The sequence below is a fragment of the Myxocyprinus asiaticus genome, chromosome 19 (genome assembly GCF_019703515.2).
Source record: "Myxocyprinus asiaticus isolate MX2 ecotype Aquarium Trade chromosome 19, UBuf_Myxa_2, whole genome shotgun sequence".
NCBI classification, from domain to species: domain Eukaryota; kingdom Metazoa; phylum Chordata; class Actinopteri; order Cypriniformes; family Catostomidae; genus Myxocyprinus; species Myxocyprinus asiaticus.
The window spans coordinates 7,016,540-7,039,741 of NC_059362.1; positions in this window are offsets into that span (position 1 = coordinate 7,016,540).

Consider the following 23,202-nt stretch of genomic DNA (forward strand, 5'->3'; position numbering starts at 1 on the left):
TTGGCCTTTTATCAAAGACCAGAGGTGTCTCGGGCTCCCAAGTGTGACCCCTAGTGTCACTACATCGACACAACGTCTCGTTACCTCCATCAGGGAACGGAGGCTACACAAGTAACCATGACATTTTTTTCACCAAAGATTTTAGTCCAGCTATAAGTTTGTATAAAATGTATAATTGTAACAAATTTATAAACCCTTAACAAAAGGAACATTAATGTAATGTGTTACTAAAATTTGGAGTATATTAAAGTATTCTGAAATGAAAGTCTGGCAAATTAAGTGTCTTCCATCATGGTCCACAAAATGAAAGTTAACATTAAATATACTGATAATGATCTTGCACATCTTCTCTATAAAGTAGCAGTGCTTTAGGCTTTACATGTAATCTTCTATACACACAATAATGATGAATTATCCTGAGATCAGCACAATATACTGGTGTACAGTATGCATGCATATAAAGCATGCATATAAATCAGGCTTTCCTCTTCTCTGGTTTGGCTCACTGTGCACACTTCTAAGGTCTGTCAAGCATCACATCAAAACAAACCTGCATCTCACAGTCTCTGGAGAACTGCACGACACCTCTTCCCATTCCGTGGCATGAGAGACAGGCTCTCTTTTATCCTCCTGTAATGTTCACTCTTCCAATTCCTTATTAGACAACTGCTCCTGCAATAATGAGTGTGTTACAGTGGTTTGCACAGCCAATCAAAACACAAGGAGAGACATCAGGCCTTCCTTTTAACTCTACCTGTGAAAAACATCCATACTGAGATGAAACAGTGAAATCAAAGCTGTTGGTCCACCCACAGCCGATACTCCAGAAGATAAGACTGTTATGAGAATCTGGACCACTTTGACAAATTGTAATTTGTCCAGTTAAGTAGACTGGGCCTCAATGACCCAAGAGATGAATGAGATATGACAGCTTGATAATTTCCTGTTGTACACAAAGTCAATAATGCGTCAGCTGCTTTCTTATTTACAAGGTCCCTATGCAGTGTTCACTGCTCCCTACACACTGAGCTGTGTTGGGGAAGCTACTTTGAAACTGTAGCTTCCCAAGCAACAAACTTCTCATAAATTCAAGTAGTTAACCCTCTGGGGTCTGAGGGTGTTTTGGGCCCTGGAGAAGTTTTGAAATGCCTTGACATTTGTGCTTTTTTCAGTTGCTTAAATACATGTATGTACATGTTTGTATTTTTGAGAAAATAACATTTATGCGTGGTTTTTGAAAAAACAAACATTTTAAGTCACTGAAATAAGGCCATATAACACACACTAAACATCTGTTCACAAGACTTTTGAGAACTGGATCTTGTAGCCAAGAGTTTTTGCTAAAAAATGATGTAAAAACCTACTGATCACTCATTCATACAAAACAATATAGTCATTTAACTTTTGTAAGACACTTTTAGTGTTAGAAAGGCCATATGCAAGGAGGCGTGGATGATCATGAATATTGATGTGATTCACACTTTTAAGTTAAAAGACGTAATCTGACTATACATTTAATTTACATAAAGACTTAAAAACTTTAGACCTACACTACCATTTAAAAGTTTTAATCTGTAAGATTTTTTAAAGTTTTTAAAAGAAGTCTCTTCTGCTCACCAAGGCTGCATTTATTTGATCCAAAATACAGCAAAAACAGTGATATTGTGAAATATTTTTTACAATTTAAAATTACTTTTCTATTTGAATATATTGCAATTTATTCCTGTGATCAAAGCTGAATTTTTAGCATCATTACTGCAGTCTTCAGTGTCACATGATCCTTCAGAAATCATTCTAATATGCAGATTTTCTAATATGGGCATATTTACAGCACATTTTACACATTTACAACCGAACAGATATTTGCAAGCACAAACTTCATTGATGATAATGAGGCAGCATAAACACTGGTTAAAATATAATCTAAACATTCATATTATTTTTATATCATATTACTTATCATATTTATATCATACAGCATACAATTTAAATACCTGCTTTACCACGTACAGGAGAAACTGTACATCACTTTGTTTCATACAGATTACATTGCAGGAGAATATTTGTTTTAAATTTGAATTGTTTTATTTAAAATTAGACATTTTAAGCTTTCTTAGACATATGTTTCATGTTTGTCTGATACGTATTCGCAGAGTTTTGTGACGTGTTTCAGAAAGATGCTCGCGGAGACAGAGACGGCTGAAAGCGCACCCTGTTTATTTTCTTTATTTTACAAATGCACAAGGTTTTGTTGTTATTGTGAGTGTACACAAATAAAAGTAGACCCTTTATAGTCTCTAATGATGTCTTACACTTATCTGTATGCCCAAAAATGACATTTTAAGTTGTTTCCGCTGTTATGAGGAAAAAATCCAGCAGGACGCGCCGGCGCATCCGTTGACCCCTGAGGGTTAAACTACAGTCATGTTACTCTTTAAAAAAAGTAGTTAGCTACACTACAAGCTACTAACAAAAAGTAGCAATTTACACTGAAACTATTTAAAGAAGAAAATATTTTTAGATAACTATCGGATGACATCAGAAGTGATTGCAAAATTCAATAATATATCACCTGATAGATATAGATTTAATTATTAGGACTTTTCCTTATGAAAATTAACCATGGTATTCCAACAGTAACCATAGTTTATCCATTGTATTTGTAGTAAAACCACATTAACTACAAAATTAATAATGTTTACAACATTACTATAGTAAAACCATGGTTACTCTATGGATATTATTGGGGCTTTTCCACTGCATGATACAGCTCGACTTGACTCTGCTCGCTTTTTGGGGGTTTTCCACTGTTGATAGTACGTGGCACCTGGTACTTTTTTTAGTACCACCTCGGTCGAGGTTCCAAGCGAGCCGAGCCGATATTAAATGTGACGTCAAAACCCTGCAGATCACTGATTGGTCAGAGAGAATCGTCACTACCAGCGTCACTGGATTTGCAACACGGGACATCAACCAGCTAGTTTTAAAGTTAGCAACGGCGAAAGCAGTATCATATGTTCACGTGACTTTCGAATTGTAAAAAGAAATGGCTGTGCGCAAAACCACGCCGTGGTCAATAAACAAGGTGCAGACATTCCTCTCGTTAGCGACGAACGAAACGACCTGAAACGCAAAAGTCTTTCAGGAAGTGTCTCAGCTGTTGGCTGCACACGGCTACCAACGGACCTACCAACAGTGTAGGGAAAAGTGAAAAAAACTTAAAAGTGACTACAGAACCATCAAGGTCCACAACAGCCGGAGTGGTTCAAACAGAAGAAAGTGGAAGTGGTTTGACCAAATGGACGCTATCTATCGGCAATTAACCGGCGAGCAATGGGAGGGAGAATGCCCTGGACACGATGGAGGATGGTATGTTTTGTTACATTAACTCTATATTCTGCTTGAAAGCTTCACTTTATTTAGTTGGCCAGCTACTGGAATGCTTGCTTCTAAAACAACCAGGCCAATTTAACTGTTACACTTGTGTAAAATCACAATGCAACAACTGCTTTATGCAGCACAATGAGCTAGTAGCTAACAGCTAGCGGTCATGTTATTGTTTATGGTCAGTAATGTTTGTGTCATGTTTAAGATGATGTCACGGCAGTAGAGGTGGCACAACTATGACAATCAGCATATAATCCCACCCACGTTGAGGTGGCACTAAACTGCAGTGGAAAAGCAAGCTCAGAAAAGTAAACCGAGCAGAGCAGAGTCGAGTCGAGTCAAACCGTAACGTGCGGTGGAAAAGTGCCATATGGACACTGAGCAGGGGATCTTTATAGAAGTTCACTTTACTTGACTAAATGTTTTGGGGCACAGCATACTATGTAATGGTCGCATATCACTTGTCTGTGTTTGTGGCGTAACAAACAAGCTGTCAGTCTGTGTGTTGTTTGACAACACATAACAATTGTGTTTGTTTGTTTGGAAATGTTTTTGTTAGACAAAACAACTGGCCATATTGTGTCAACTTGGTCACTTCATGCATTTTTACTGATGAGATAACTATCTGACCATGAAAAGAATAAATATCCTCAAAAATGCATTAGAGATGGATAGAGATCCAATCTTCTGAGAAGCTTACAAGATGCAATGCAGCAAAATGTAAATGTATCTGATTATTCAGGCCAAATATGTGAATGGCCAAATATGCAGACACATCTCACTGTGAATTTGGCGACAGTAGGTCGAAAGCAGTGGCATGTGGTGGACTTTTGAAATGAGAAGGGTTTAGTCCAATATAAATGTATTTTTCAGTTCCATTTGACATTTACATAGTTTCAGGTTAAACACAGACAGAAATTAAATATATCACAATAATATATAAAACACATAGGCCTATAATATATATGTCCATGTATGGTTTGCACATATATGCAAATACATATATTTTAAAATACTATGTAGCCCATTAATATATATAATACCCTATTTCATATTTATATATTTATCCCCAAAATATTTATTTTATAAACTAATGGGATGTTTAATGTGCTTAATTCATGTTTACAGAGTTTATATTCATATATATATATATATATACATTTGCATACACTTACAGTTTGTATTTGTTATTTTGTCTGCTTTTCAATCTTAAATGTTATTTTGTTATGAAATATTGTGATTGGTTCATTTAGAGCTCAGCCTGTGCTGATTGGTCTCTAAGGAGCAGGACTTGGGGAGAATGCAGAGGTTGAGGGAGAGAGGAGATGGAGGAGTGTCAGGTATGGGACACGGAGAAGTACTCAATAGCAGGCAGAATGTGTGATTACTTTTAATAAAGAAAAAAAAAAGACGTACCACAACAATGGGTAAACAATGATGTGAAGACAAGACAGACAAGATCACAAACAAGACAAAATCTGAAAAAACTAGCAACACAGCAAAAAAAACAAATGAACACAGACAGGTATAAATACACAGAAGGTAAATGAAAACAGGTGGGAACAATTAACAAACGAGAGCGCAAACAAGGAAGGCAGGTAACACAAATGAACCAATGATCAGCTAATAACAAGGTAAATGAGAAGGGTGCGGTAAACACAAGAAACAGAGAGCACATAACCCCAGCAGAGCAGACCATGGGGGTGCTGATGGAACTGACGGATGGAGGTTGGGTGTGGGAAGCCATGGTGGCTCAAAATTGGGGGGCGGGGTCGGGTCGGGTGTTGGCTCCAAGAAAGGAGTATTGTCATGCGGCCAAAGGGGTGGCTCCAGGAAGGGAGTGGAGTAAGACAGCCAAGGGTGCAGCTCTAGTAAGGTAGCAGTGTCTAGTGGTCAGGGAGGCGGTGCCAGGAAAGGGGCAGAGTTTGGCAGCCAGGGAGGCAGCTCCAGGCAAGGGAAGGGGTCCAGCATCCAGGGAGATGGCTCCAGGAAGGGGGCAGGGTCAGGCTGCTTTGGAACAGGGATGAGGTCAAGCAGCCTTGGGGCGGGAAGAGGGCCAAGAAAGCACCTGGGCAGTGATGAGGTCGGGTGGCTCCAGGGCAGGGATAAGAACAGGGTCGGCGGCAGCTGCTGGGGAGAGGACAGGGTCGACGGTGGCTGCTGAGAAGAGGGTGGGCACTTCTATGGGTCCGGCAGAGGCCAGGGCAGGCACCTCCAGGGAAGCACAGTGGCAAGGGTGGGTGCCTCCACAAGGGCTGCAGCAGCAAGAGCAGGCACCTCCAGGGGGGCTACAGTGGCAAAGACGAGCGCGTCATGGGGGCTGCAATGGAGATTGCCTCCAGGGCAGCTGAAGAGTTTCACCTCCTTTTCTCCGCCTCTTCTCCGCCTCGCCCACACAGGTCCCATAAGCAGGGCCGAAGATTACTGGGAGGTGGGGTAATCAAATTTGGAGTCCCATTCACCTCATAGGAATTCAGCTGACAAACGTGATTCACCTCCTCCTAGAAAGTCAACTTCTTCTGGTCGCACAGCACATCCCAATCGAAGAGCTCATCCAGTCTCACAAGAAAAAGTTGTATCAGACCAGCGATTCCAAAGCCACGACAAGCCCCCACACTGCATCGCGAAGCGACTGGGGCGTGTACCCCAAAGGGGTGATAGCCCTGATGGCAATTCTGCAATCTAGTGTCCAGGGGCATGTCTCTGAGAGCTGGCTCTCGATGGACCAGTGCTGGATGAATTAGAAGAACTATGCCTGCTGAGTCCAGTATTGGCTGTGTTGTTATGTCAGGTATGAGACACGGAGAAGGACTCAATAGAAGGCAGAACATGTGATTACACTACTTTTAATAAAGAAAAATCAACTGGAATATAATCGCAACAAAAATGTGTAAACAATAACACCAAAAACTAGACAGGACAGACTAGATTACATATTAAAAAAAAAAAAAAACAATTGAGCACAGACAGGTATAAATACACAGAAGGTAAATGAAGACAATTAACAAATGAGATGGCAAACAAGGGAGGCAGGTGACACAAATGAACCAATGATCAACTAATAACAAGGTAAATGAGAAGGGCAGGGTAAACAGAAGAAACAGCACACATGGTGAGAAAAAACACATACAAGATAAAAAAAAAATGAAAAAAAAAATAAATTAATTAAATCAAAAAGGTAAATAAAGACTTGACAAGTGTGTTGGGAACCTGACAAGGAGAGACTCAAAAAGTTTTGTGCTGTGGTTTGAATTCCATTTTGTGTAATATAACTGGATTTTCAATCTGTTAATCTTTTGTTGTGTAACCTTATTGTTGCCCAGATCAGGTGATGTGATGCTATTTCCTCGATTAACGTCTGTGAGTTTCTCACGGGTCATCCACCTGTGTATATGTTTTCTCTGCTGCATGCGGAGAGGCCGCAGATCACCATTAGTACAGAGACTTACTGTTCTGATTGAAGCAATGATTTTAGTATGATATCTCAAGAGTTTGGAAGTCAGATAGCACTCTGAGTGACCTAGTTAATTTTTATTTGTATAGCACTTTTCACAACACACATCATTTCAAAGCAGTTTTACAGATGTAATGTCTTAGAGTCATCATTGTGCGGTTTCATAAAAATGTGAGTGAAGTATATAACTTAAAAAATAAGTAAATAATATTTGTATTTAGACCTCCAGTGATCAAGCCAAAGGCAACTTCACATGAAAGAGTTCGCACAGCAGATAACGCTCTGAGTGACTGGAAAAACTCAGAGTTCCTTTGCTGTAACATGTGGGCACCGGGGCTACAGTAACGAGCCTCGCTGAGTTCATCAAATAGTTTTCCAAAATAATAAAGGATTTTGAAAATTTAGCCTACATGTATGATTTTTTGTATTGGAAGTGTCGTGATAAATAGGACCCAGACGCAGGAGTAAAAATATAACAATGTTTAATTAATGAGAAGTAGCACAAACAATGGATCAGTCCAGAGATGAGGTGGGAGAAGATGATAGTGAAGGACACTGACAGCGACAGCGGGGAGAGAGTAGAGGTCATATTCCAATGTGTGTAATGGCAGCGACTGGAGCAGAGAGAAACACAGGTGAGTGATCCGGTGAATGGAGGAGATGGAAATGGCTGGAGCACAGGAAAAAAGGCAAAAATATCCAAACTAGAGAAAACAACAGAAAGGCGTGAGAAACACGAGTAAACATGGCACATAACACGAGAATGATCTGATACTGAACTCACACAAATGGGCTGCTTATAAGGGAAAGAGAAGATAGTGTGCAGGTGCTAAGCTAATCAAGCAGCGGCTGGTAATGAGCGTTGCTGGGCAACGCTGCCGTGTGATTAACCCCGCACCTGCAACAACATGAGGGAGACACACAGAAACAAACCGACTGAATGAATCCTCCCATGATAGTACCTCCCCCCCTACGTGCGCCTCTCGGCGCACTCAGGATGGGAGACCTGCTGCTGATGGAACCTGTCAATGAGAGAATGGTCAAGTATATCCCGGGCCGGGACCCAACTCCTCTCCTCTGGATCGTAACCTTCCCAATCCACCAGGTACTGGAAACCGCGCCTCCTCCGTCTGGAATCTAGAATATGCTTGACCGAATAAGCGGGTTCCCCGTCTACGAGATGCGGCGGTGGGGGAACAGGGGCAGGCGGATTAATGGGAGAATAAATTACTGGTTTAATCTTGGAAATGTGGAAAGTGGGGTGAACCCTCCTGTAGGCTGGGGGTAATTTGAGATGAACTGCTACCAGACTAATGATCTTGGTAACAGTAAAAGGGCCAAAATATTTGGGAGCAAGTTTATTGGAAACAGAACGCATAGGAATATCCTTAGAAGAAAGCCACACTTTTTGACCTACAATGTACACGGGAGGCTTAAACTGGTGGCAATTGGCTTGGGCCTTAGTGCGTCGTCCCACCTGGATGAGAGTCCATCTGGCTCTGATCCAAGTGCGACAACACCTCTGGATGAATGCATGTGCGGAGGGGACCGTGACTTTGGGTTCCAGTGTTGAAAACTAAGGTGGTTGGTAGCCTAAACTAACTTGAAACAGAGAAAGACCCGTGGATGATACTGGCAAAGAGTTGTGTTAGTACTCCACCCACGTGAGCTGCTGGCTCCAAGACATGGGGTTGTGAGAGGCCACACACTGTAAAGCTCTCTCTAGACCCTGGTTAGCCTGTTCGGCCTGTCTGTTGCTCTGGAGATGAAAACCAGAAGTAAGACTAACTGTACCACCCAGCAGTTTACAAAACTCTTTCCAAAATTTGGAAACAAACTGGGACCCCCTGTCGGAGACCACGTCAGTCGGGAGGCCATGGATTTGAAAGACATGATCAACGACAGCAACCGCTGTCTCTCTAGCTGAGGGTAATTTGGGTAGAGGGATGAAATGTGCTGCCTTCGAGAATCTGTCCACCACGGTCAAGATGACTGTGAACCCCTGTGAGAGGGGGAGGGCGGTAACAAAATCAAGGGCTATGTGGGACCAGGGTCTCGAAGGGACCGATAGCGGTGGGAGGAGTCCAGATGGAGGGGTATAGGAAGACTTAGAAACAGCACAGACAGAGCAGGAACCAACAAATAGGCAAACATCACGGGCCATGGATGGCCACCAAAATCTCTGCTTGACTAGAGCTAGGGTTCACCCGACTCCAGGATGGCAGGCTAACTTGGATGAATGGCCCCAATGGATTACATCTGAGCGAACTGATTCCGGCATGTACAACTGACTCGGTGGGGATTTAGATGGGGCCGTTACCCTTGTTAGGCCATGTGGACCTTCGAATCGATCTCCCAAGAAACCGCCACTAGGACCATTTCGGAAGGAACGATGGAATCTGGGGAGGTCGGTCGCTCGGAACGATCAAAAATACGAGACAGGGTGTCTGGTTTAATGTTCTTGGAACCCAGATGGTAAGAAATAGTAAAGTCAAAATGACCGAAAAAAGAGCCCACCGAGCCTGCCTGGAATTCAGATGTTTAGCAGAATGGATATATTCAAGGTTTTTATGATCGGTCCAGACGACAAAAGGTACCCCAGACCCCTCTAACCAATGGTGCCATTCCTCCAAGGCTAACTTGATAGCCAGCAGCTTATGATTGCCAGTATCATACAGTTGTGCTCAAAAGTTTGCATACCCTGGCAGAAATTGTGAAATTTTGGCATTGATTTTGAAAATATGACTGATCATGCAAATCTTTTTTTTAAGTCTTTTATCCAGGTGGTTAGAATAGGCAGCAACATCTCCTCATCACTGATCCTCAACACTGGAGCCCCACAGGGCTGTGTTCTCAGCCCACTACTGTATTCCTTGTACACACATGACTGTGTGGCAACACATAGCTCCAATGCCATCATTAAGTTTGCTGATGACAAGACAGTGGTAGGTCTGATCACTGACAATGATGAAACAGCCTACAGAGAGGAGGTGCACACTCTGACACACTGGTGTCAGGAGCACAACCTCTCCCTCAACGTCAGTAAGACAAAGGAGCTTGTGGTGGACTTCAGAAGAAAAGACAGAGAACACAGTCCCATCACCATCAATGGAGCACCAGTGGAGAGAGTCAGCAGCTTCAAGTTCCTGGGTGTCCGCATCACTGAGGAACTCACATGGTCTGTCCACACTGAAGTCGTTGTGAAGAAGGCTCATCAGCACCTCTTCTTCCTGAGACGGCTGAGGAAGTTTGGAATGAACCGCCACATCCTCACATGGTTCTACACCTGCACTGTGGAGAGCATCCTGACTGGCTGTATCTCCGCCTGGTACGGCAATAGCACCGCCCACAACCGCAAAGCACTGCAAAGGGTGGTGCGAACTGCCAAACACATCATCGGAGGTGAGCTTCCCTCCCTCCAGGAAATATATACAAGGCGGTGTGTGAAAAAAGCTCGGAGGATCATCAGAGACTCCAGCCACCCGAGCCATGGGCTGTTTTCACTGCTACCATCAGGTAGGCGGTATCGCAGCATCAGGACCCGCACCAGCCGACTCCATGATAGCTTCTTCCCCCAAGCAATCAGGCTTCTGAACTCTTGATCTCTCATGATCAATATACATCAGCACTGCACTTTATTACCCTTACTCTTATATCTCACTGTCATAAATTATATTATTATTATTATTATATTATGTCTCTCTTAACAACTGACTATCAACCGACAGCCTGAATGTCAATACAGTACAATACTGTACATTCTATATATATATATATATATATATATATATATATATATATATATATACACTTTTTTATATATATATATTTTAATTTTTAATTTTTATTGAATAATGTGTATCTATATAGTAAAAAAACAAAAAAACAAAAAAAAAAAAAACCAAAAACAAAAACAGCGTATTGTATACTGTACAGTGTATGTTATTATTTGTATATTGTTGAGTGTAATTATGTGTATAACAGATGTTTAAATTGTGTTGTGTTAATTTGATGTTATTGTAAATTGGTATATGTCTCATCACTGTCACGACTGCTATGTTGATCGGAACTGCACCCAAGAATTTCACACACCATTGCACTTGTGTATATGGCTGTGTGACAATAAAGTGATTTGATTTGATTTGATTTGATTTAAGGATAGTGATCATATGAAGCCATTTATTATCACATAGTTGTTTGGCTCCTTTTTAAATCATAATGATAACAGAAATCACCCAAATGGCCCTGATCAAAAGTTTACATACACTTGAATGTTTGGCCTTGTTACAGACACACAAGGTGACATACACAGGTTTAAATGGCAATTAAAGGTTAATTTCCCACACCTGTGGTTTTTAAAATTACAATTAGTGTCTGTGTATAAATAGTCAATGAGTTTGTTAGCTCTCACGTGGATGCACTGAGCAGGCTAGATACTGAGCCATGGGGAGCAGAAAAGAACTGTCAAAAGACCTGCGTAACAAGGTAATGGAACTTTATAAAGATGGAAGAGGATATAAAAAGATATCCAAAGCCTTGAAAATGGCAGTCAGTACTGTTCAATCACTTATTAAGAAGTGGAAAATTCGGGGATCTCTTGATACCAAGCCAAGGTCAGGTAGACCAAGAAAGATTTCAGCCACAACTGCCAGTGGAATTGTTTGGGATACAAAGAAAAACCCACAGGTAACCTCAGGAGAAATACAGGCTGCTCTGGAAAAAGACGGTGTGGTTGTTTCAAGGAGCACAATACGACGATACTTGAACAAAAATGATCTGCATGGTCGAGTTGCCAGAAAGAAGCCTTTACTGTGCCAATGCCACAAAAAAGCCCAGTTACAATATGCCCGACAACACCTTGACACACCTTACAGCTTCTGGCACACTGTAATTTGGAGTGACGAGACCAAAATAGAGCTTTATGGTCACAACCATAAGCGCCATGTTTGGAGAGGGGTCAACAAGGCCTATAGTGAAAAGAATATCATCACTACTGTGAAGCATGGTGGTGGCTCACTGATGTTTTGGGGGTGTGTGATCTCTAAAGGCATGGGGAATCTTGTGAAAATTGATGGCAAGATGAATGCAGCATGTTATCAGAAAATACTGGCAGACAATTTGGATTCTTCTGCACAAAAGCTGCACATGGGACACCCTTGAACTTTCCAGCATGATAATGACCCTAAGCACAAGGCCAAGTCGACCCTCCAGTGGTTACAGCAGAAAAAGGTGAAGGTTCTGGAGTGACCATCACAGTCTCCTGACCTTAATATCATCGAGCCACTCTGGGGAGATCTCAAACGTGTGGTTCATGCAAGACGACCAAAGACCTGGAGGCATTTTGCCAAGACGAATGGGCAGCTATACCACTTGCAAAAATTTGGGGCCTCATAGACAACTATTACAAAAGACTGCATGTTGTTATTGATGCTAAAGGGGGCAATACACAGTATTAAGAACTATGGGTATGCAGACTTTTGAACAGGGGTCATTTCATTTTTTTCTTTGTTGCCATGTTTTGTTTTATGATTGTGCCATTCTGTTATAACCTACAGTTGAATATGAATCCCATAAGAAATAAAAGAAATGTGTTTTGCCTGCTCACTCATGTTTTCTTTAAAAATGGTACATATATTACCAATTCTCCAAGGGTATTGTGCACAACTGTAATTTCGTTCAGTGGGAGAAAGACGATGGGAGTAAAAAGCACATGGATGCATCTTGTCATCAGAGGGACTTCATTGGGAGAGTACCGCACCTACCCCCACATCTGACATGTCCACCTCTACCACAAACTGAAGAGAAGGATCGGGGTTGATGAGAATAGTGGCCGAAACAAAGTGGCCTTTGAGTTTGGTGAAGGCTAAATCGGCCTCCTGAGACCACCAAAACTCAGTCTTGGCAGAGGTAAGACAAGTCAGAGGCGCAGCTAGTTGGCTGTAATTGCGAATAAAACACAGGTAGAAATTGGCTAAATCCAGGAATCTCTGCAGGGCCTTGTGAGAATCCGGGGTTGGCCAATCCACCACAGCCTTAACCTTGGCTGGATCTACCTGAATTCCCTCCGGTGACACAATAAATCCCAGAAAATTTACCGATCGGGAGTGGAACTCGCACTTCTCAGCCTTGACATACAGCCCATTCTCTAGCAGCCGTTGGAGCACTCTCCTGATGTGCTGAACATGTTCCTGGAGAGAATGGGAAAAAATCAAAATGTCATCTAGTTAGACAAAAATAAACTGTTCAACCATATCTCTCAGCACGTCATTAACGAGAGCCTGGAAGACTGCGGGGGCGTTGGCTAGACCAAAAGGCATCACCAAGTATTCAAAGTGCCCCTTAGGGGTGTTAAAAGCAGTCTTCCACTCATTGCCCTCCCTTATGCAGACTAAATGATAGTTGCGGAGATCCAATTTCTTGAAAAAGTTAGCTCCCTGCAGACTCTCGAACGCCGAGGACATCAAAGGCAGTATTCTTCACTGTGATGTCGTTCAGCTTACGATAGTCAATAGAGGGACGAAGGGAACCATCCTTCTTTTCCACGAAAAAGAAGAAGGCCTAATGATTTTAGCTGCCAGAGAATCAGAAATGTATTTCTCCATGGCCTCCCTCTCAGGAGCTGAGAGCGAGTATAAACCACCCTTAGGAGGACACGTACCTGACTTAAACTCAATAACGCAATCGTAGGGACGATACGGAGGAAGAGAAGCAGCACAGGACTTACTGAACACCTCTCTCAGGTCATGGTACTCCACAGGAACATGGGAATCATCCACCGGCTCATCCTGCAACACAGAACAAGACACAGGGGAAGGAACAGACAAAAGACAAGCAGAATGACAGTAAGTGCTCCAAGCAAATATCTTGTCTTTGGTCCAGTTGATGTGGGGATTGTGTGAGGATAACCAGGAGTGACCTAAGACGACTGGAGCCAGGGGAGAGTCTATAACATACACTATATTGCCAAAAGTACTCGCTCACCCATCCAAATAATTGAATTCAGGTGTTCCAATCACTTCCATGGCCACAGGTGTATAAAATGAAGCACCTAGGCATGCAGACTGCTTCTACAAACATTTGTGAAAGAATGGGCCGCTCTCAGGAGCTCAGTGAATTCCAGCATGGTACTGTGATAGGATGCCACCTGTGCAACAAGTCCAGTCGTGAAATTTCCTCGCTACTAAATATTCCACAGTCAACTGTCAGTGGTATTATAACAAAGTGGAAGCGATTGGGAATGACAGCAACTCAGCCACGAAGTGGTAGGCCACGTAAAATGACAGAGCGGGGTCAGCAGGTGCTGAGGCGCATAGTGTGCAGAGGTCGCCAACTTTCTGCAGAGTCAATCGCTACAGACCTCCAAAGTTCATGTGGCCTTCAGATTAGCTCAAGAACAGTGCGTAGAGAGCTTCATGGAATGGGTTTCCATGGCCGAGCAGCTGCATCCAAGCCATACATCACCAAGTGCAATGCAAAGCGTCGGATGCAGTGGTGTAAAGCACGCCGCCACTGGACTCTAGAGCAGTGGAGATGCGTTCTCTGGAGTGACTAATCACGCTTCTCCATCTGGCAATCTGATGGACGAGTCTGGGTTTGGCGGTTGCCAGGAGAACAGTACTTGTCTGACTGCATTGTGCCAACTGTGAAGTTTGGTGGAGGGGGATTATGGTGTGGGGTTGTTTTTCAGGAGCTGGGCTTGGCCCCTTAGTTCCAGTGAAAGGAACTCTGAATGCTTCAGCATACCAAGAGATTTTGGACAATTCCATGCTCCCAACATTGTGGGAACAGTTTGGAGATGGCCCCTTCCTGTTCCAACATGACTGCGCACCAGTGCACAAAGCAAGGTCCATAAAGACATGGATGAGCGAGTTTGGTGTGGAAGAACTTGACTGGCCTGCACAGAGTCCTGACCTCAACCCGATAGAGCTCCTTTGGGATGAATTAGAGCGAAGACTGTGAGCCAGGCCTTCTCGTCCAACAACAGTGTCTGACCTCACAAATGCGCTTCTGGAAGAATGGTTAAAAATTCCCATAAACACACTCCTAAACCTTGTGGAAAGCCTTCCCAGAAGAGTTGAAGCTGTTATAGCTGCAAAAGGTGGGCCGACGTCATATTAAACCCTATGGATTAACAATGGGATGTCACTTAAGTTCATATGCGTCTAAAGGCAGATGAGCGAATACTTTTGGCAATATAGTGTAGAATGAGGTGAGTTCAGTGTGGTTACCGGAAATGATGAGTCTGATGGTGGTGGTGACCTGGGTAATTTCAGTGAGTTGGGTGTTACAGAGGGAATTGACCGGAATCTTGTGCTTGAGTGTGGAAGGAATCTTGAGAGATTTGACATGGGATGCATCGATGAGATTGGATTCTGATCCGGAGTCCACCAGGGCATGACAGGAATGATGAAGGGAATCCCACTGCAGCCGTACCGGGAGGAGAATAGAAGAAGAGGGTTTGCGTAGAGAAGATCCACCCACCAGTAACCTCTGGACTACTTGTGGGCTCCGTCTTTTAACGGGCAGAAACATAACATATGACCAGCAGCTCCACAATACAGACAGAGACCATGAGTGCATCATCGATCCCTCTCCTCCCGGGTCAACCGAGCTCTACCCACCTGCATGGGTTCTCCTTCTGATGACCGGCTGATCGCACTGTAGGGCTTTACTGGTTGTTTAGATCAGTGTTACTATCAGAAATAATTAATAATTATTTCTGTATTTATTAATTAATATTTAAATTAATCAATTGAATCTAACTCATTAAAACCTCATATGGGGCTCCAGTAAATGTAGTGTGCTACGTTTAGGGCAAGTTTGGTTATTAGCAATAATTAATAATTATCAAAGATAATTATTAATTATTAAAATCAATAGAACATTGATGAGAATCAATGTTAGCTTTTTTAATCCTTTAAATCAACAATTATCAAAGATAATCATTAATTGTTAACATCGATGAAACATTAATTAAAATTAACACTAGTTTATTGGTCATTCAAATACAACAATCTCAATATTAGATTGTTTTCTTAGGAAAATCAACATCCGAAGAATATAAATTTTCGGGAAAAAAACAATGAATGAAGGTTTGAATCCGAGCACTGACATCCTGTCAGCATGACACAGGCGTATGCAAAACAAACCAAAACACTTCTCTTTGTAATATAAACAAAGTTTATTTCTGCAGTAATATCAATTAATAATTAATACAATGCAGTCAATAAACTTCCGACTTACAACTACAAACTAAACAGTGATATGATTAGATATGGAAATAAAAATAATCCTATAACACATAAGGTGTGTGTGTGTGTGTGTGTGTGTGGTTAGTACGAGAGAGAGAGAGAGAGAGAGAGAGAGAGAGAGAGAGAGAGAGAGAGAGAATTAAGTGACAGCCCTAAAGCCGATTTCGCGATAGTGGGAGAGAAAGCAGCTGTTAGTTTATCACTCAGAGGCGCGTTGGACAGCTCGTAAAAGTCCCGTGTTCTTTGACTCTTCAACGGATAACTCAGTTTGCTGGTTTCACCCGCGATGGCGAAAATGCACAACAGTCCAATTTGGTTGGACCACAATACAGCAAAACAAATTCGTGATAATTAATACCCAGAGTATTAATAATGAGCAGACATGGCGGTCCGTAAACTGTACAAGCAAAAATCTTGAAACACAAGAATAACACACTATAATATTCTGTCTCTGCCCAGACGTAAACCTCTTACTTGAATCGCATGAGGACACAGGTAGAATGTGTTTTACTCCATCCTTTAACTCTGACCCGGTTCCTTGAGGCTCGGGTGATGACGGGAGGCCATTTCCTCCCTCTGTTGATGGGCGGTACGGCTGCTGATTCTCGGTGGGCTGGCGGAGAAATCAGCGAAGTCAGCTTGATTGAAGATGGAAGAGGAATCTTTTATCTCTTCACTTCTGCAGGCAAACGGATGAAGATGCGGATTGCTCGGCGGTCTCCTTCGGATCCGTTAGAGTGTTCGGTGGAACACAGAGTAATCTCAACTCGTCCAGTGAGATGGAGATTGTATGGCCACAGTTTCAAATCGTGTGTTACTTCCTTGTGCCACAAGGCTACACCTGAGAGCAACGATGAGCTGCGTCTACACACGGTGAGCAAAGTTGCTGGAAGCAAATCCCGGAAGCATCTCAGAGATATTTCTACTCCCGATGACGTCATGGTTGAGGGGCGTTCTGTTGTGTGCCTCATCCAATAGGAGTTGAGAGTTCGATCCTTTAGTTAGCAAGGCTTCATGGGATTTGTAGTCTGTTTTGGACTCCCTTTGTTTGATTTTGGCGTGGTTTTTATCAGTAAGATTTATGACAGAGTGTGTGGGCCTCAGTTAGGTTTTACGACTGTGTTAGGCCTGCCTTTGTCTTCTATCTGAATACATGAGGCCCAACATTTACCACAGTCATCTTCTCCTTGAATAGATACAAAGCTTTATTGACTAATCTACAACATAAAACTAAACTAACACACATAGACAAAAAAAAGGTTTTGACAGACAAGCAATGAAAATGATCGGTAACAGAGGAAAATGTATTTTAAAGTCTTTGAAGTCCTTTGGCTTGGCTCATGGAAGTCTCTGTTTGTGCTCGGTCGAGGTTATGAAGTTCCAATGAAGCTGGAGTGCTGATTTGGCAGAAATCGATTGTGCCTGTGTGACAAGGAGGAGGGCATGGCTGGGCCGTGATGGTGCATGGCCAGCGCTCAATCAGCTGATCAGCAGGAGAGTGGGATAAAGGGGAGCCGGAGGCGCCAGTTGGAGAGAGAGAGAGACGCACGCGGCCGTGTTGCATGTTGTGTCTGTGTTTATTTATGTTGGTTTTAAGTTAAGTTTGACATTAAAACTTTATGTTTACTGTTCAGCCAGTTCCCGCCTCCTCCTTGCCCATCCATAACTGTTACAGCCTGTCAGATGGATGATGGAATGACCAGTGGAACCTCGGAGGCAGCAGAAGAAAGCTTGTACTTCTATATTTTAGAGACTTTGCAGACTTAGAAGACAAGGACTCCCGTGAGGGGCCCTCGTGGTCTCCAGGTGCTCTCCCTTGAGGACTCTAATGTGATGGTAACATGAGAACTCTACATGGTGTTTAAATTTAGAGAACTTGTTGCTTGAGTGTCAGGCATGGAGTTTTAGAGTTGAGCTTGGCCGCACCCCCAAAGAGGCTTTAAGCAAATCAGAAGTACCTTTGTTATGTTACATGGCCAACTCCCTCCCCAAGATAACTGATTTATAATTCTTTGTCATAAATTTTCTCAGTTTTCCCGCTCAAAAAGGGCATGTTTTAACCATGCATTTTAAAAATCATGATTACACAAGGAGTGGCATGAATTTGATCTTCATTAACATTTGGGACATGCAAAATGAAACTCAGTGACAGTATGCCAATATTAGTAATAGTAAGTCAAACTAACATCTTTTAAGTGTTATAATTACAGTAAAGTGAATTTAGTCCAGTTTTTGGTATCGAAAAAGAAACTGTACATTGTGCAGTGTACTATGATGGTAAAATCATGTGACTGCATCAAATTTTCATGGGTTGAGCTTTAAGTATATGTAGGGTGACCTCTTTTTCCCGGACATGTCCTCTTTTTCGGTCCTTAAAAAAGCATCCGGCTGGGATTTCTAAATTTGCAAACATGTCCGGGATTCGGCTTTAGTTGCATTATGATGTGCATCTGGTCTAATACTTCATTGTGTGTGCGCACATACTTGCATTGTTTTAACCCCTCTTTGTAAGTCCCGCCTTCTCGCACACCAATTGGTCGATTATAAGAGGCTTGCAGCAACTATTGGCCAAATTCCTGCCTGTCAATCTCTCCGTGAACGCGCAAAACGCTGTTGTGTTTGGCATCAAACAGTTGCTTGACAGTAGCAGCAAATGACAGTTGAGTGGAAACAATGCCCAAACGAAAGTGCAAATTTACAGAAGATTTGCACAAAAAATTCCCATACTTTCGTCAAGGTATGACATGTAAAGCTGGCACTTATGTGTCAGTTGCTTATAAAGGTGAAAAGAGTGTCTTTTTCACTGTATTAAAGTTTGCATTCATAGTAACACTGTTTTGAACCCTATTATTACACCCCCCACCCCCCCCACCCCCAGTATATGTGTAGAAGTAATATAAGAAAGACAAAGAAAGACAAGATGAAGTGATGAAATATAAATAGGCCCTAAAATGTAAGATACTTAATATTAACTTTGTCATCTATCTATGTTTATGGACTTGTTGTATTAAAGCAATATCATAATATCAGTGCTGCTTATCAGTACAACAGCACTATTGCTCATATGCTATTATCAATCGAAAGTTCAAGGCCATTCACATTCACCTATGAATTTCCACAATTAAGCTTTTGTTTACACCTTAAAAAGTCACATTAGAAATGGCGAATTGGCCGTAATTATTCATAATTCCAACAATTCATAATAGCTTCCTCATTTGCCTGCCTAATTTTGCTTTTTAATTTCTTGCATACATTTGCACATTAATTTTGCCCATTGTCTGCTGTGAGAGCTTGTTTATTTTAAAAGAGATTTCCTGCATGATCTTTTTCACAGGGGTGGTGCGCGGTTGGGTGGCGTTCCAACTGCGCGTGCTGATCATTTGTTTTGTCCTCATTTACAACCCACTGCTTTAACACATTCATGACCACATCACACAGGGAGAGAGAGAGAGACATCTACTCACAGGCAAATGTTAACACCAGTGATCACTTCAGTTTGTGCTAGATTAATTTTGTCTGTGCTACAATAAATCAAAGGGGTAAGATATTTGGTCAGTTAATGACTTATGATAATAAGTCAATCATTGCTATACATGTTATTATCTGCACTGATCTTGTGTGGTGGATGTTACTGTATATTATAAACTGATTTCTGACAAGTTTACCACAGTTTAAATGCATAGTCTATTTATCTCATATGCTGTATGTCATTATGACTAGTCTTTTAATATGAACTTTTTAATGACAGATACAAGTCAAGACAATTCATTTCTATTTGTACAGCACTATTCACAACACATTATTTCAAAGCAGCTTTAAAGAAAATCATGCTGTAACAGAAAAGGAAGCTGTAATGTCTTCATAAAGTCCTCATTGTGTGGTTTAAATGAATAACGTGATAGCAGATAATGGCTTGATAATTTATGGGGTCTATTTTTGTGATTGCGCAAAGCGCTACGACCGTGCGCAACGTCTTATCCGATTTTCGTGAGAGCGCTAATTCTAAGCTAAATTTTTGTGCCAGCGAAAAGCGCAGATGGATGGAGTGTTTGCGTTACTGTGGCTGTAGGTGCACAAACTGTGTGTTTATTGTATGTAAGTGGCGCAAAGCTCAATTTTCAAAGAATTTGGTCATTGCGCCAAGAAGTTTCAGTACCACAAATTCAGTTCCTGCATGTGCAGTTTGGATATTCCACCAGCAGGTGGTAATAAAGTTAATGTCCAAACTCTTAAAATATAGTGGAATATTAATTATGTCCCTGACAATCACTGTCTTAGCCGTTTTGAGAACAAATTTAATTATGAGATTGTGTTAAACTGTCTAAATGTCATGGCTTATTTTTCAGTTATTATCATTATGTTTACATTTACAACTGTATTTATGATAAAATTTATATGAGTATTTTTGTTTTGTTTTTTGTGATTTTTACATTGAGGAACATTTATGATTATTTTGACCACTTCATTATTTTAATTATATTTTTGTTTCGTTTGAAGTGTAACTTGAATTTAGAAATATATTTGGTTTAATTTGTTAGTGTTTCAATAAATGAAATTTTTTTTTTTCAATATCAACCAGTAGAAGTGAAGTGCATTCCGATACAATCACTGTTAATACTAGCCATGATTTGTGTGCCAGTAGATGAAAATGATTAATAATACTTACATTCTCTATAATTTAAAGGAGCATACATCCACATTCTGACAAGAATCACATTTTCCATGCTTATAAAAGGAGCTTGTGTCACTGTCATAGAAATATGCCTGGCATTCATCAAGGACGCAGTTAATGCACAAAAGAATGTTAGTCCATATTTCTATTCTTTTAATTCATTGCATACAGTCCATTTACACTACCAACTTCTTATGAATGTGCTGTCTTTGTTTAAACCATTGGTGCTTGAGGGAATGGACTATATAATAGTATATGGACTAGTATAATGGATTATACTAGTCCATAGTATAATGGACTAGTATAATAGGATGCAGACACTAGAATAACCATAGAAGAACCTCACTTGGAACCTCTAAGACACTTGATCCAGCCTTTTGCACGTTGCGTGCATGATTTCTCCAAACCCACTGCCTAGACTTAGCGCATGCTTGTCAAGGTGCACGTGGGTACCAAAAATTCATGGCCATGCCCATTGACTTTGTACTTATGACTTCAGCTACTGCATTGCGCGTAATGCTTGTACTCTTAAAATAGGGCCATATTTGTCTTTAGAGCTGCAGTGAACAATCCAATGGTGACTGTGGCAAGGAACACAAAACTCCATGAGATGTTATATAAAGGGATAGTTCACCCAAAAATGAAAATTCTCTCATCATTTACTTACCCTTATGCCATCCCAGATGTACTGTATATGACTTTCTACATTCAGCTGAACACAAACGAATATTTTTAGAAGAATATCTCAGCTCTGTAAGTCCATAAAATGCAAGTGAATGGTGATCAGGCCTTTGAAGCTCCAAAAAGGAGATAAAGTCAGTATAAAAGTAATCCATATGACTCCAGTGGTTTAATCAATGTCTTCTGTAGCGATCCTGTTCCTGTGTGGCTGTCCCTTGTCAAATCAATGAAACAGCAACAACACAGATTTTGCGCATGCGTGGCCACGTCAAAATGAACGAATCGTTCATGAATGACCCATCACTAACGGCAAATAATGGCAACATTGAAATGACAGCACAAAATAAATAGGGACCTCATTTAGTTGGCCTCAAACAAAACTTCTGAATATTAGGGATGTCCGGTAATGGAATCGGGTCCGATAACAAACTCATGTACTCGTACTCGTACTTGTAAAAATGCTCCGATACCAAAAACAATACCATCAGATGTATGACTGTCATTACGTAAACAATCAGCACACAAATTCTAATCACATTATGTCCTAATGAGATTATTTAACCGCAAAAGCTGCAATTTAATGAGATAAATATGCACGTAGCACCCGGCTTTTTCGGACTGAAAAGCCACCGTCATCACACAGAAACACTTCAATATTAAAGCTCTGTCAAAATAAAAGCTCTATTTAAAAAAACAACAACAAAAAAACAAAAACAAAAGTATGACAGAAATATATCGCTATTGTAAAGTTATGTAATTTTCACTGTGCTACTACTACGACTAATAATACAAATAATAAATCAATCACATCTGTGATGCTCCATTATGCAGCACTTTATTTGACAAAATACAACTCCAATGCTCTATTTTGGATTGTGCTGTGAGGTTCTGTATTAGCACCAATACTCTGTATTGTTATACTTTCATTTGATTCAAGTTTTAATGAATTAATGAATTCAAACACCATTTTGATGATAAAATTAAAATAATCTGTTGATATGGAAAAAAAAAATGTGTCAGCCACGGTATCGGCGAGTATCAAAAATAAAGTAACAGTACTCGTGCTCATTCTCAGAAAATGGTATTGGGACATCCCTACTGAAAGACCCGTATGATTTCAGTTTACACTGCTGATAAATGCTGCGGAGATGTTGGAATAGTTACTGCTAGATGTAGCCTATATGCACTGGCAATATAGTTTTTTTTCGTTGATAACTAATGTCAACCAATACTACCTTATTGTAAAGTGTTACCATTTTTATAGCATTCATTAATCTTGGCCAATGGTCATTTATAAATATGCAATCGTTCATTCTAGTTCATTTTAGTTCATAATGCTTTAACTAATGTTTACACATACCATTTATTAACATTATTTTAATGTAAAAAATCTACAAGTACTGTATATGTTATAAAAAACATTAACTAAGATAAGTATGTGATGTAAGTGTTGTTCACTGTTAGTATATATTAACTAATGTAGTAACTAATTTTAACAAATGCAACTGTATTTTTAAGTGTTACAGATGTTTGAAAACTAAAACTATACTAAAACTAAATAAAAATTAAACAGAGACATTTTCAAAAAATAAAAATGAAATAAAAACTATTTATGTGCAATTAAATCTAACTAAAACAAAACTGAAATTAAAACCATTACACAAAACGAAATAACAATTAAAACTAATGACATTTTCAAAACTTTCAAAACCTGCTGCTTTCCAAACAGCATAAATGATGCCTTCACAGGGCACTTT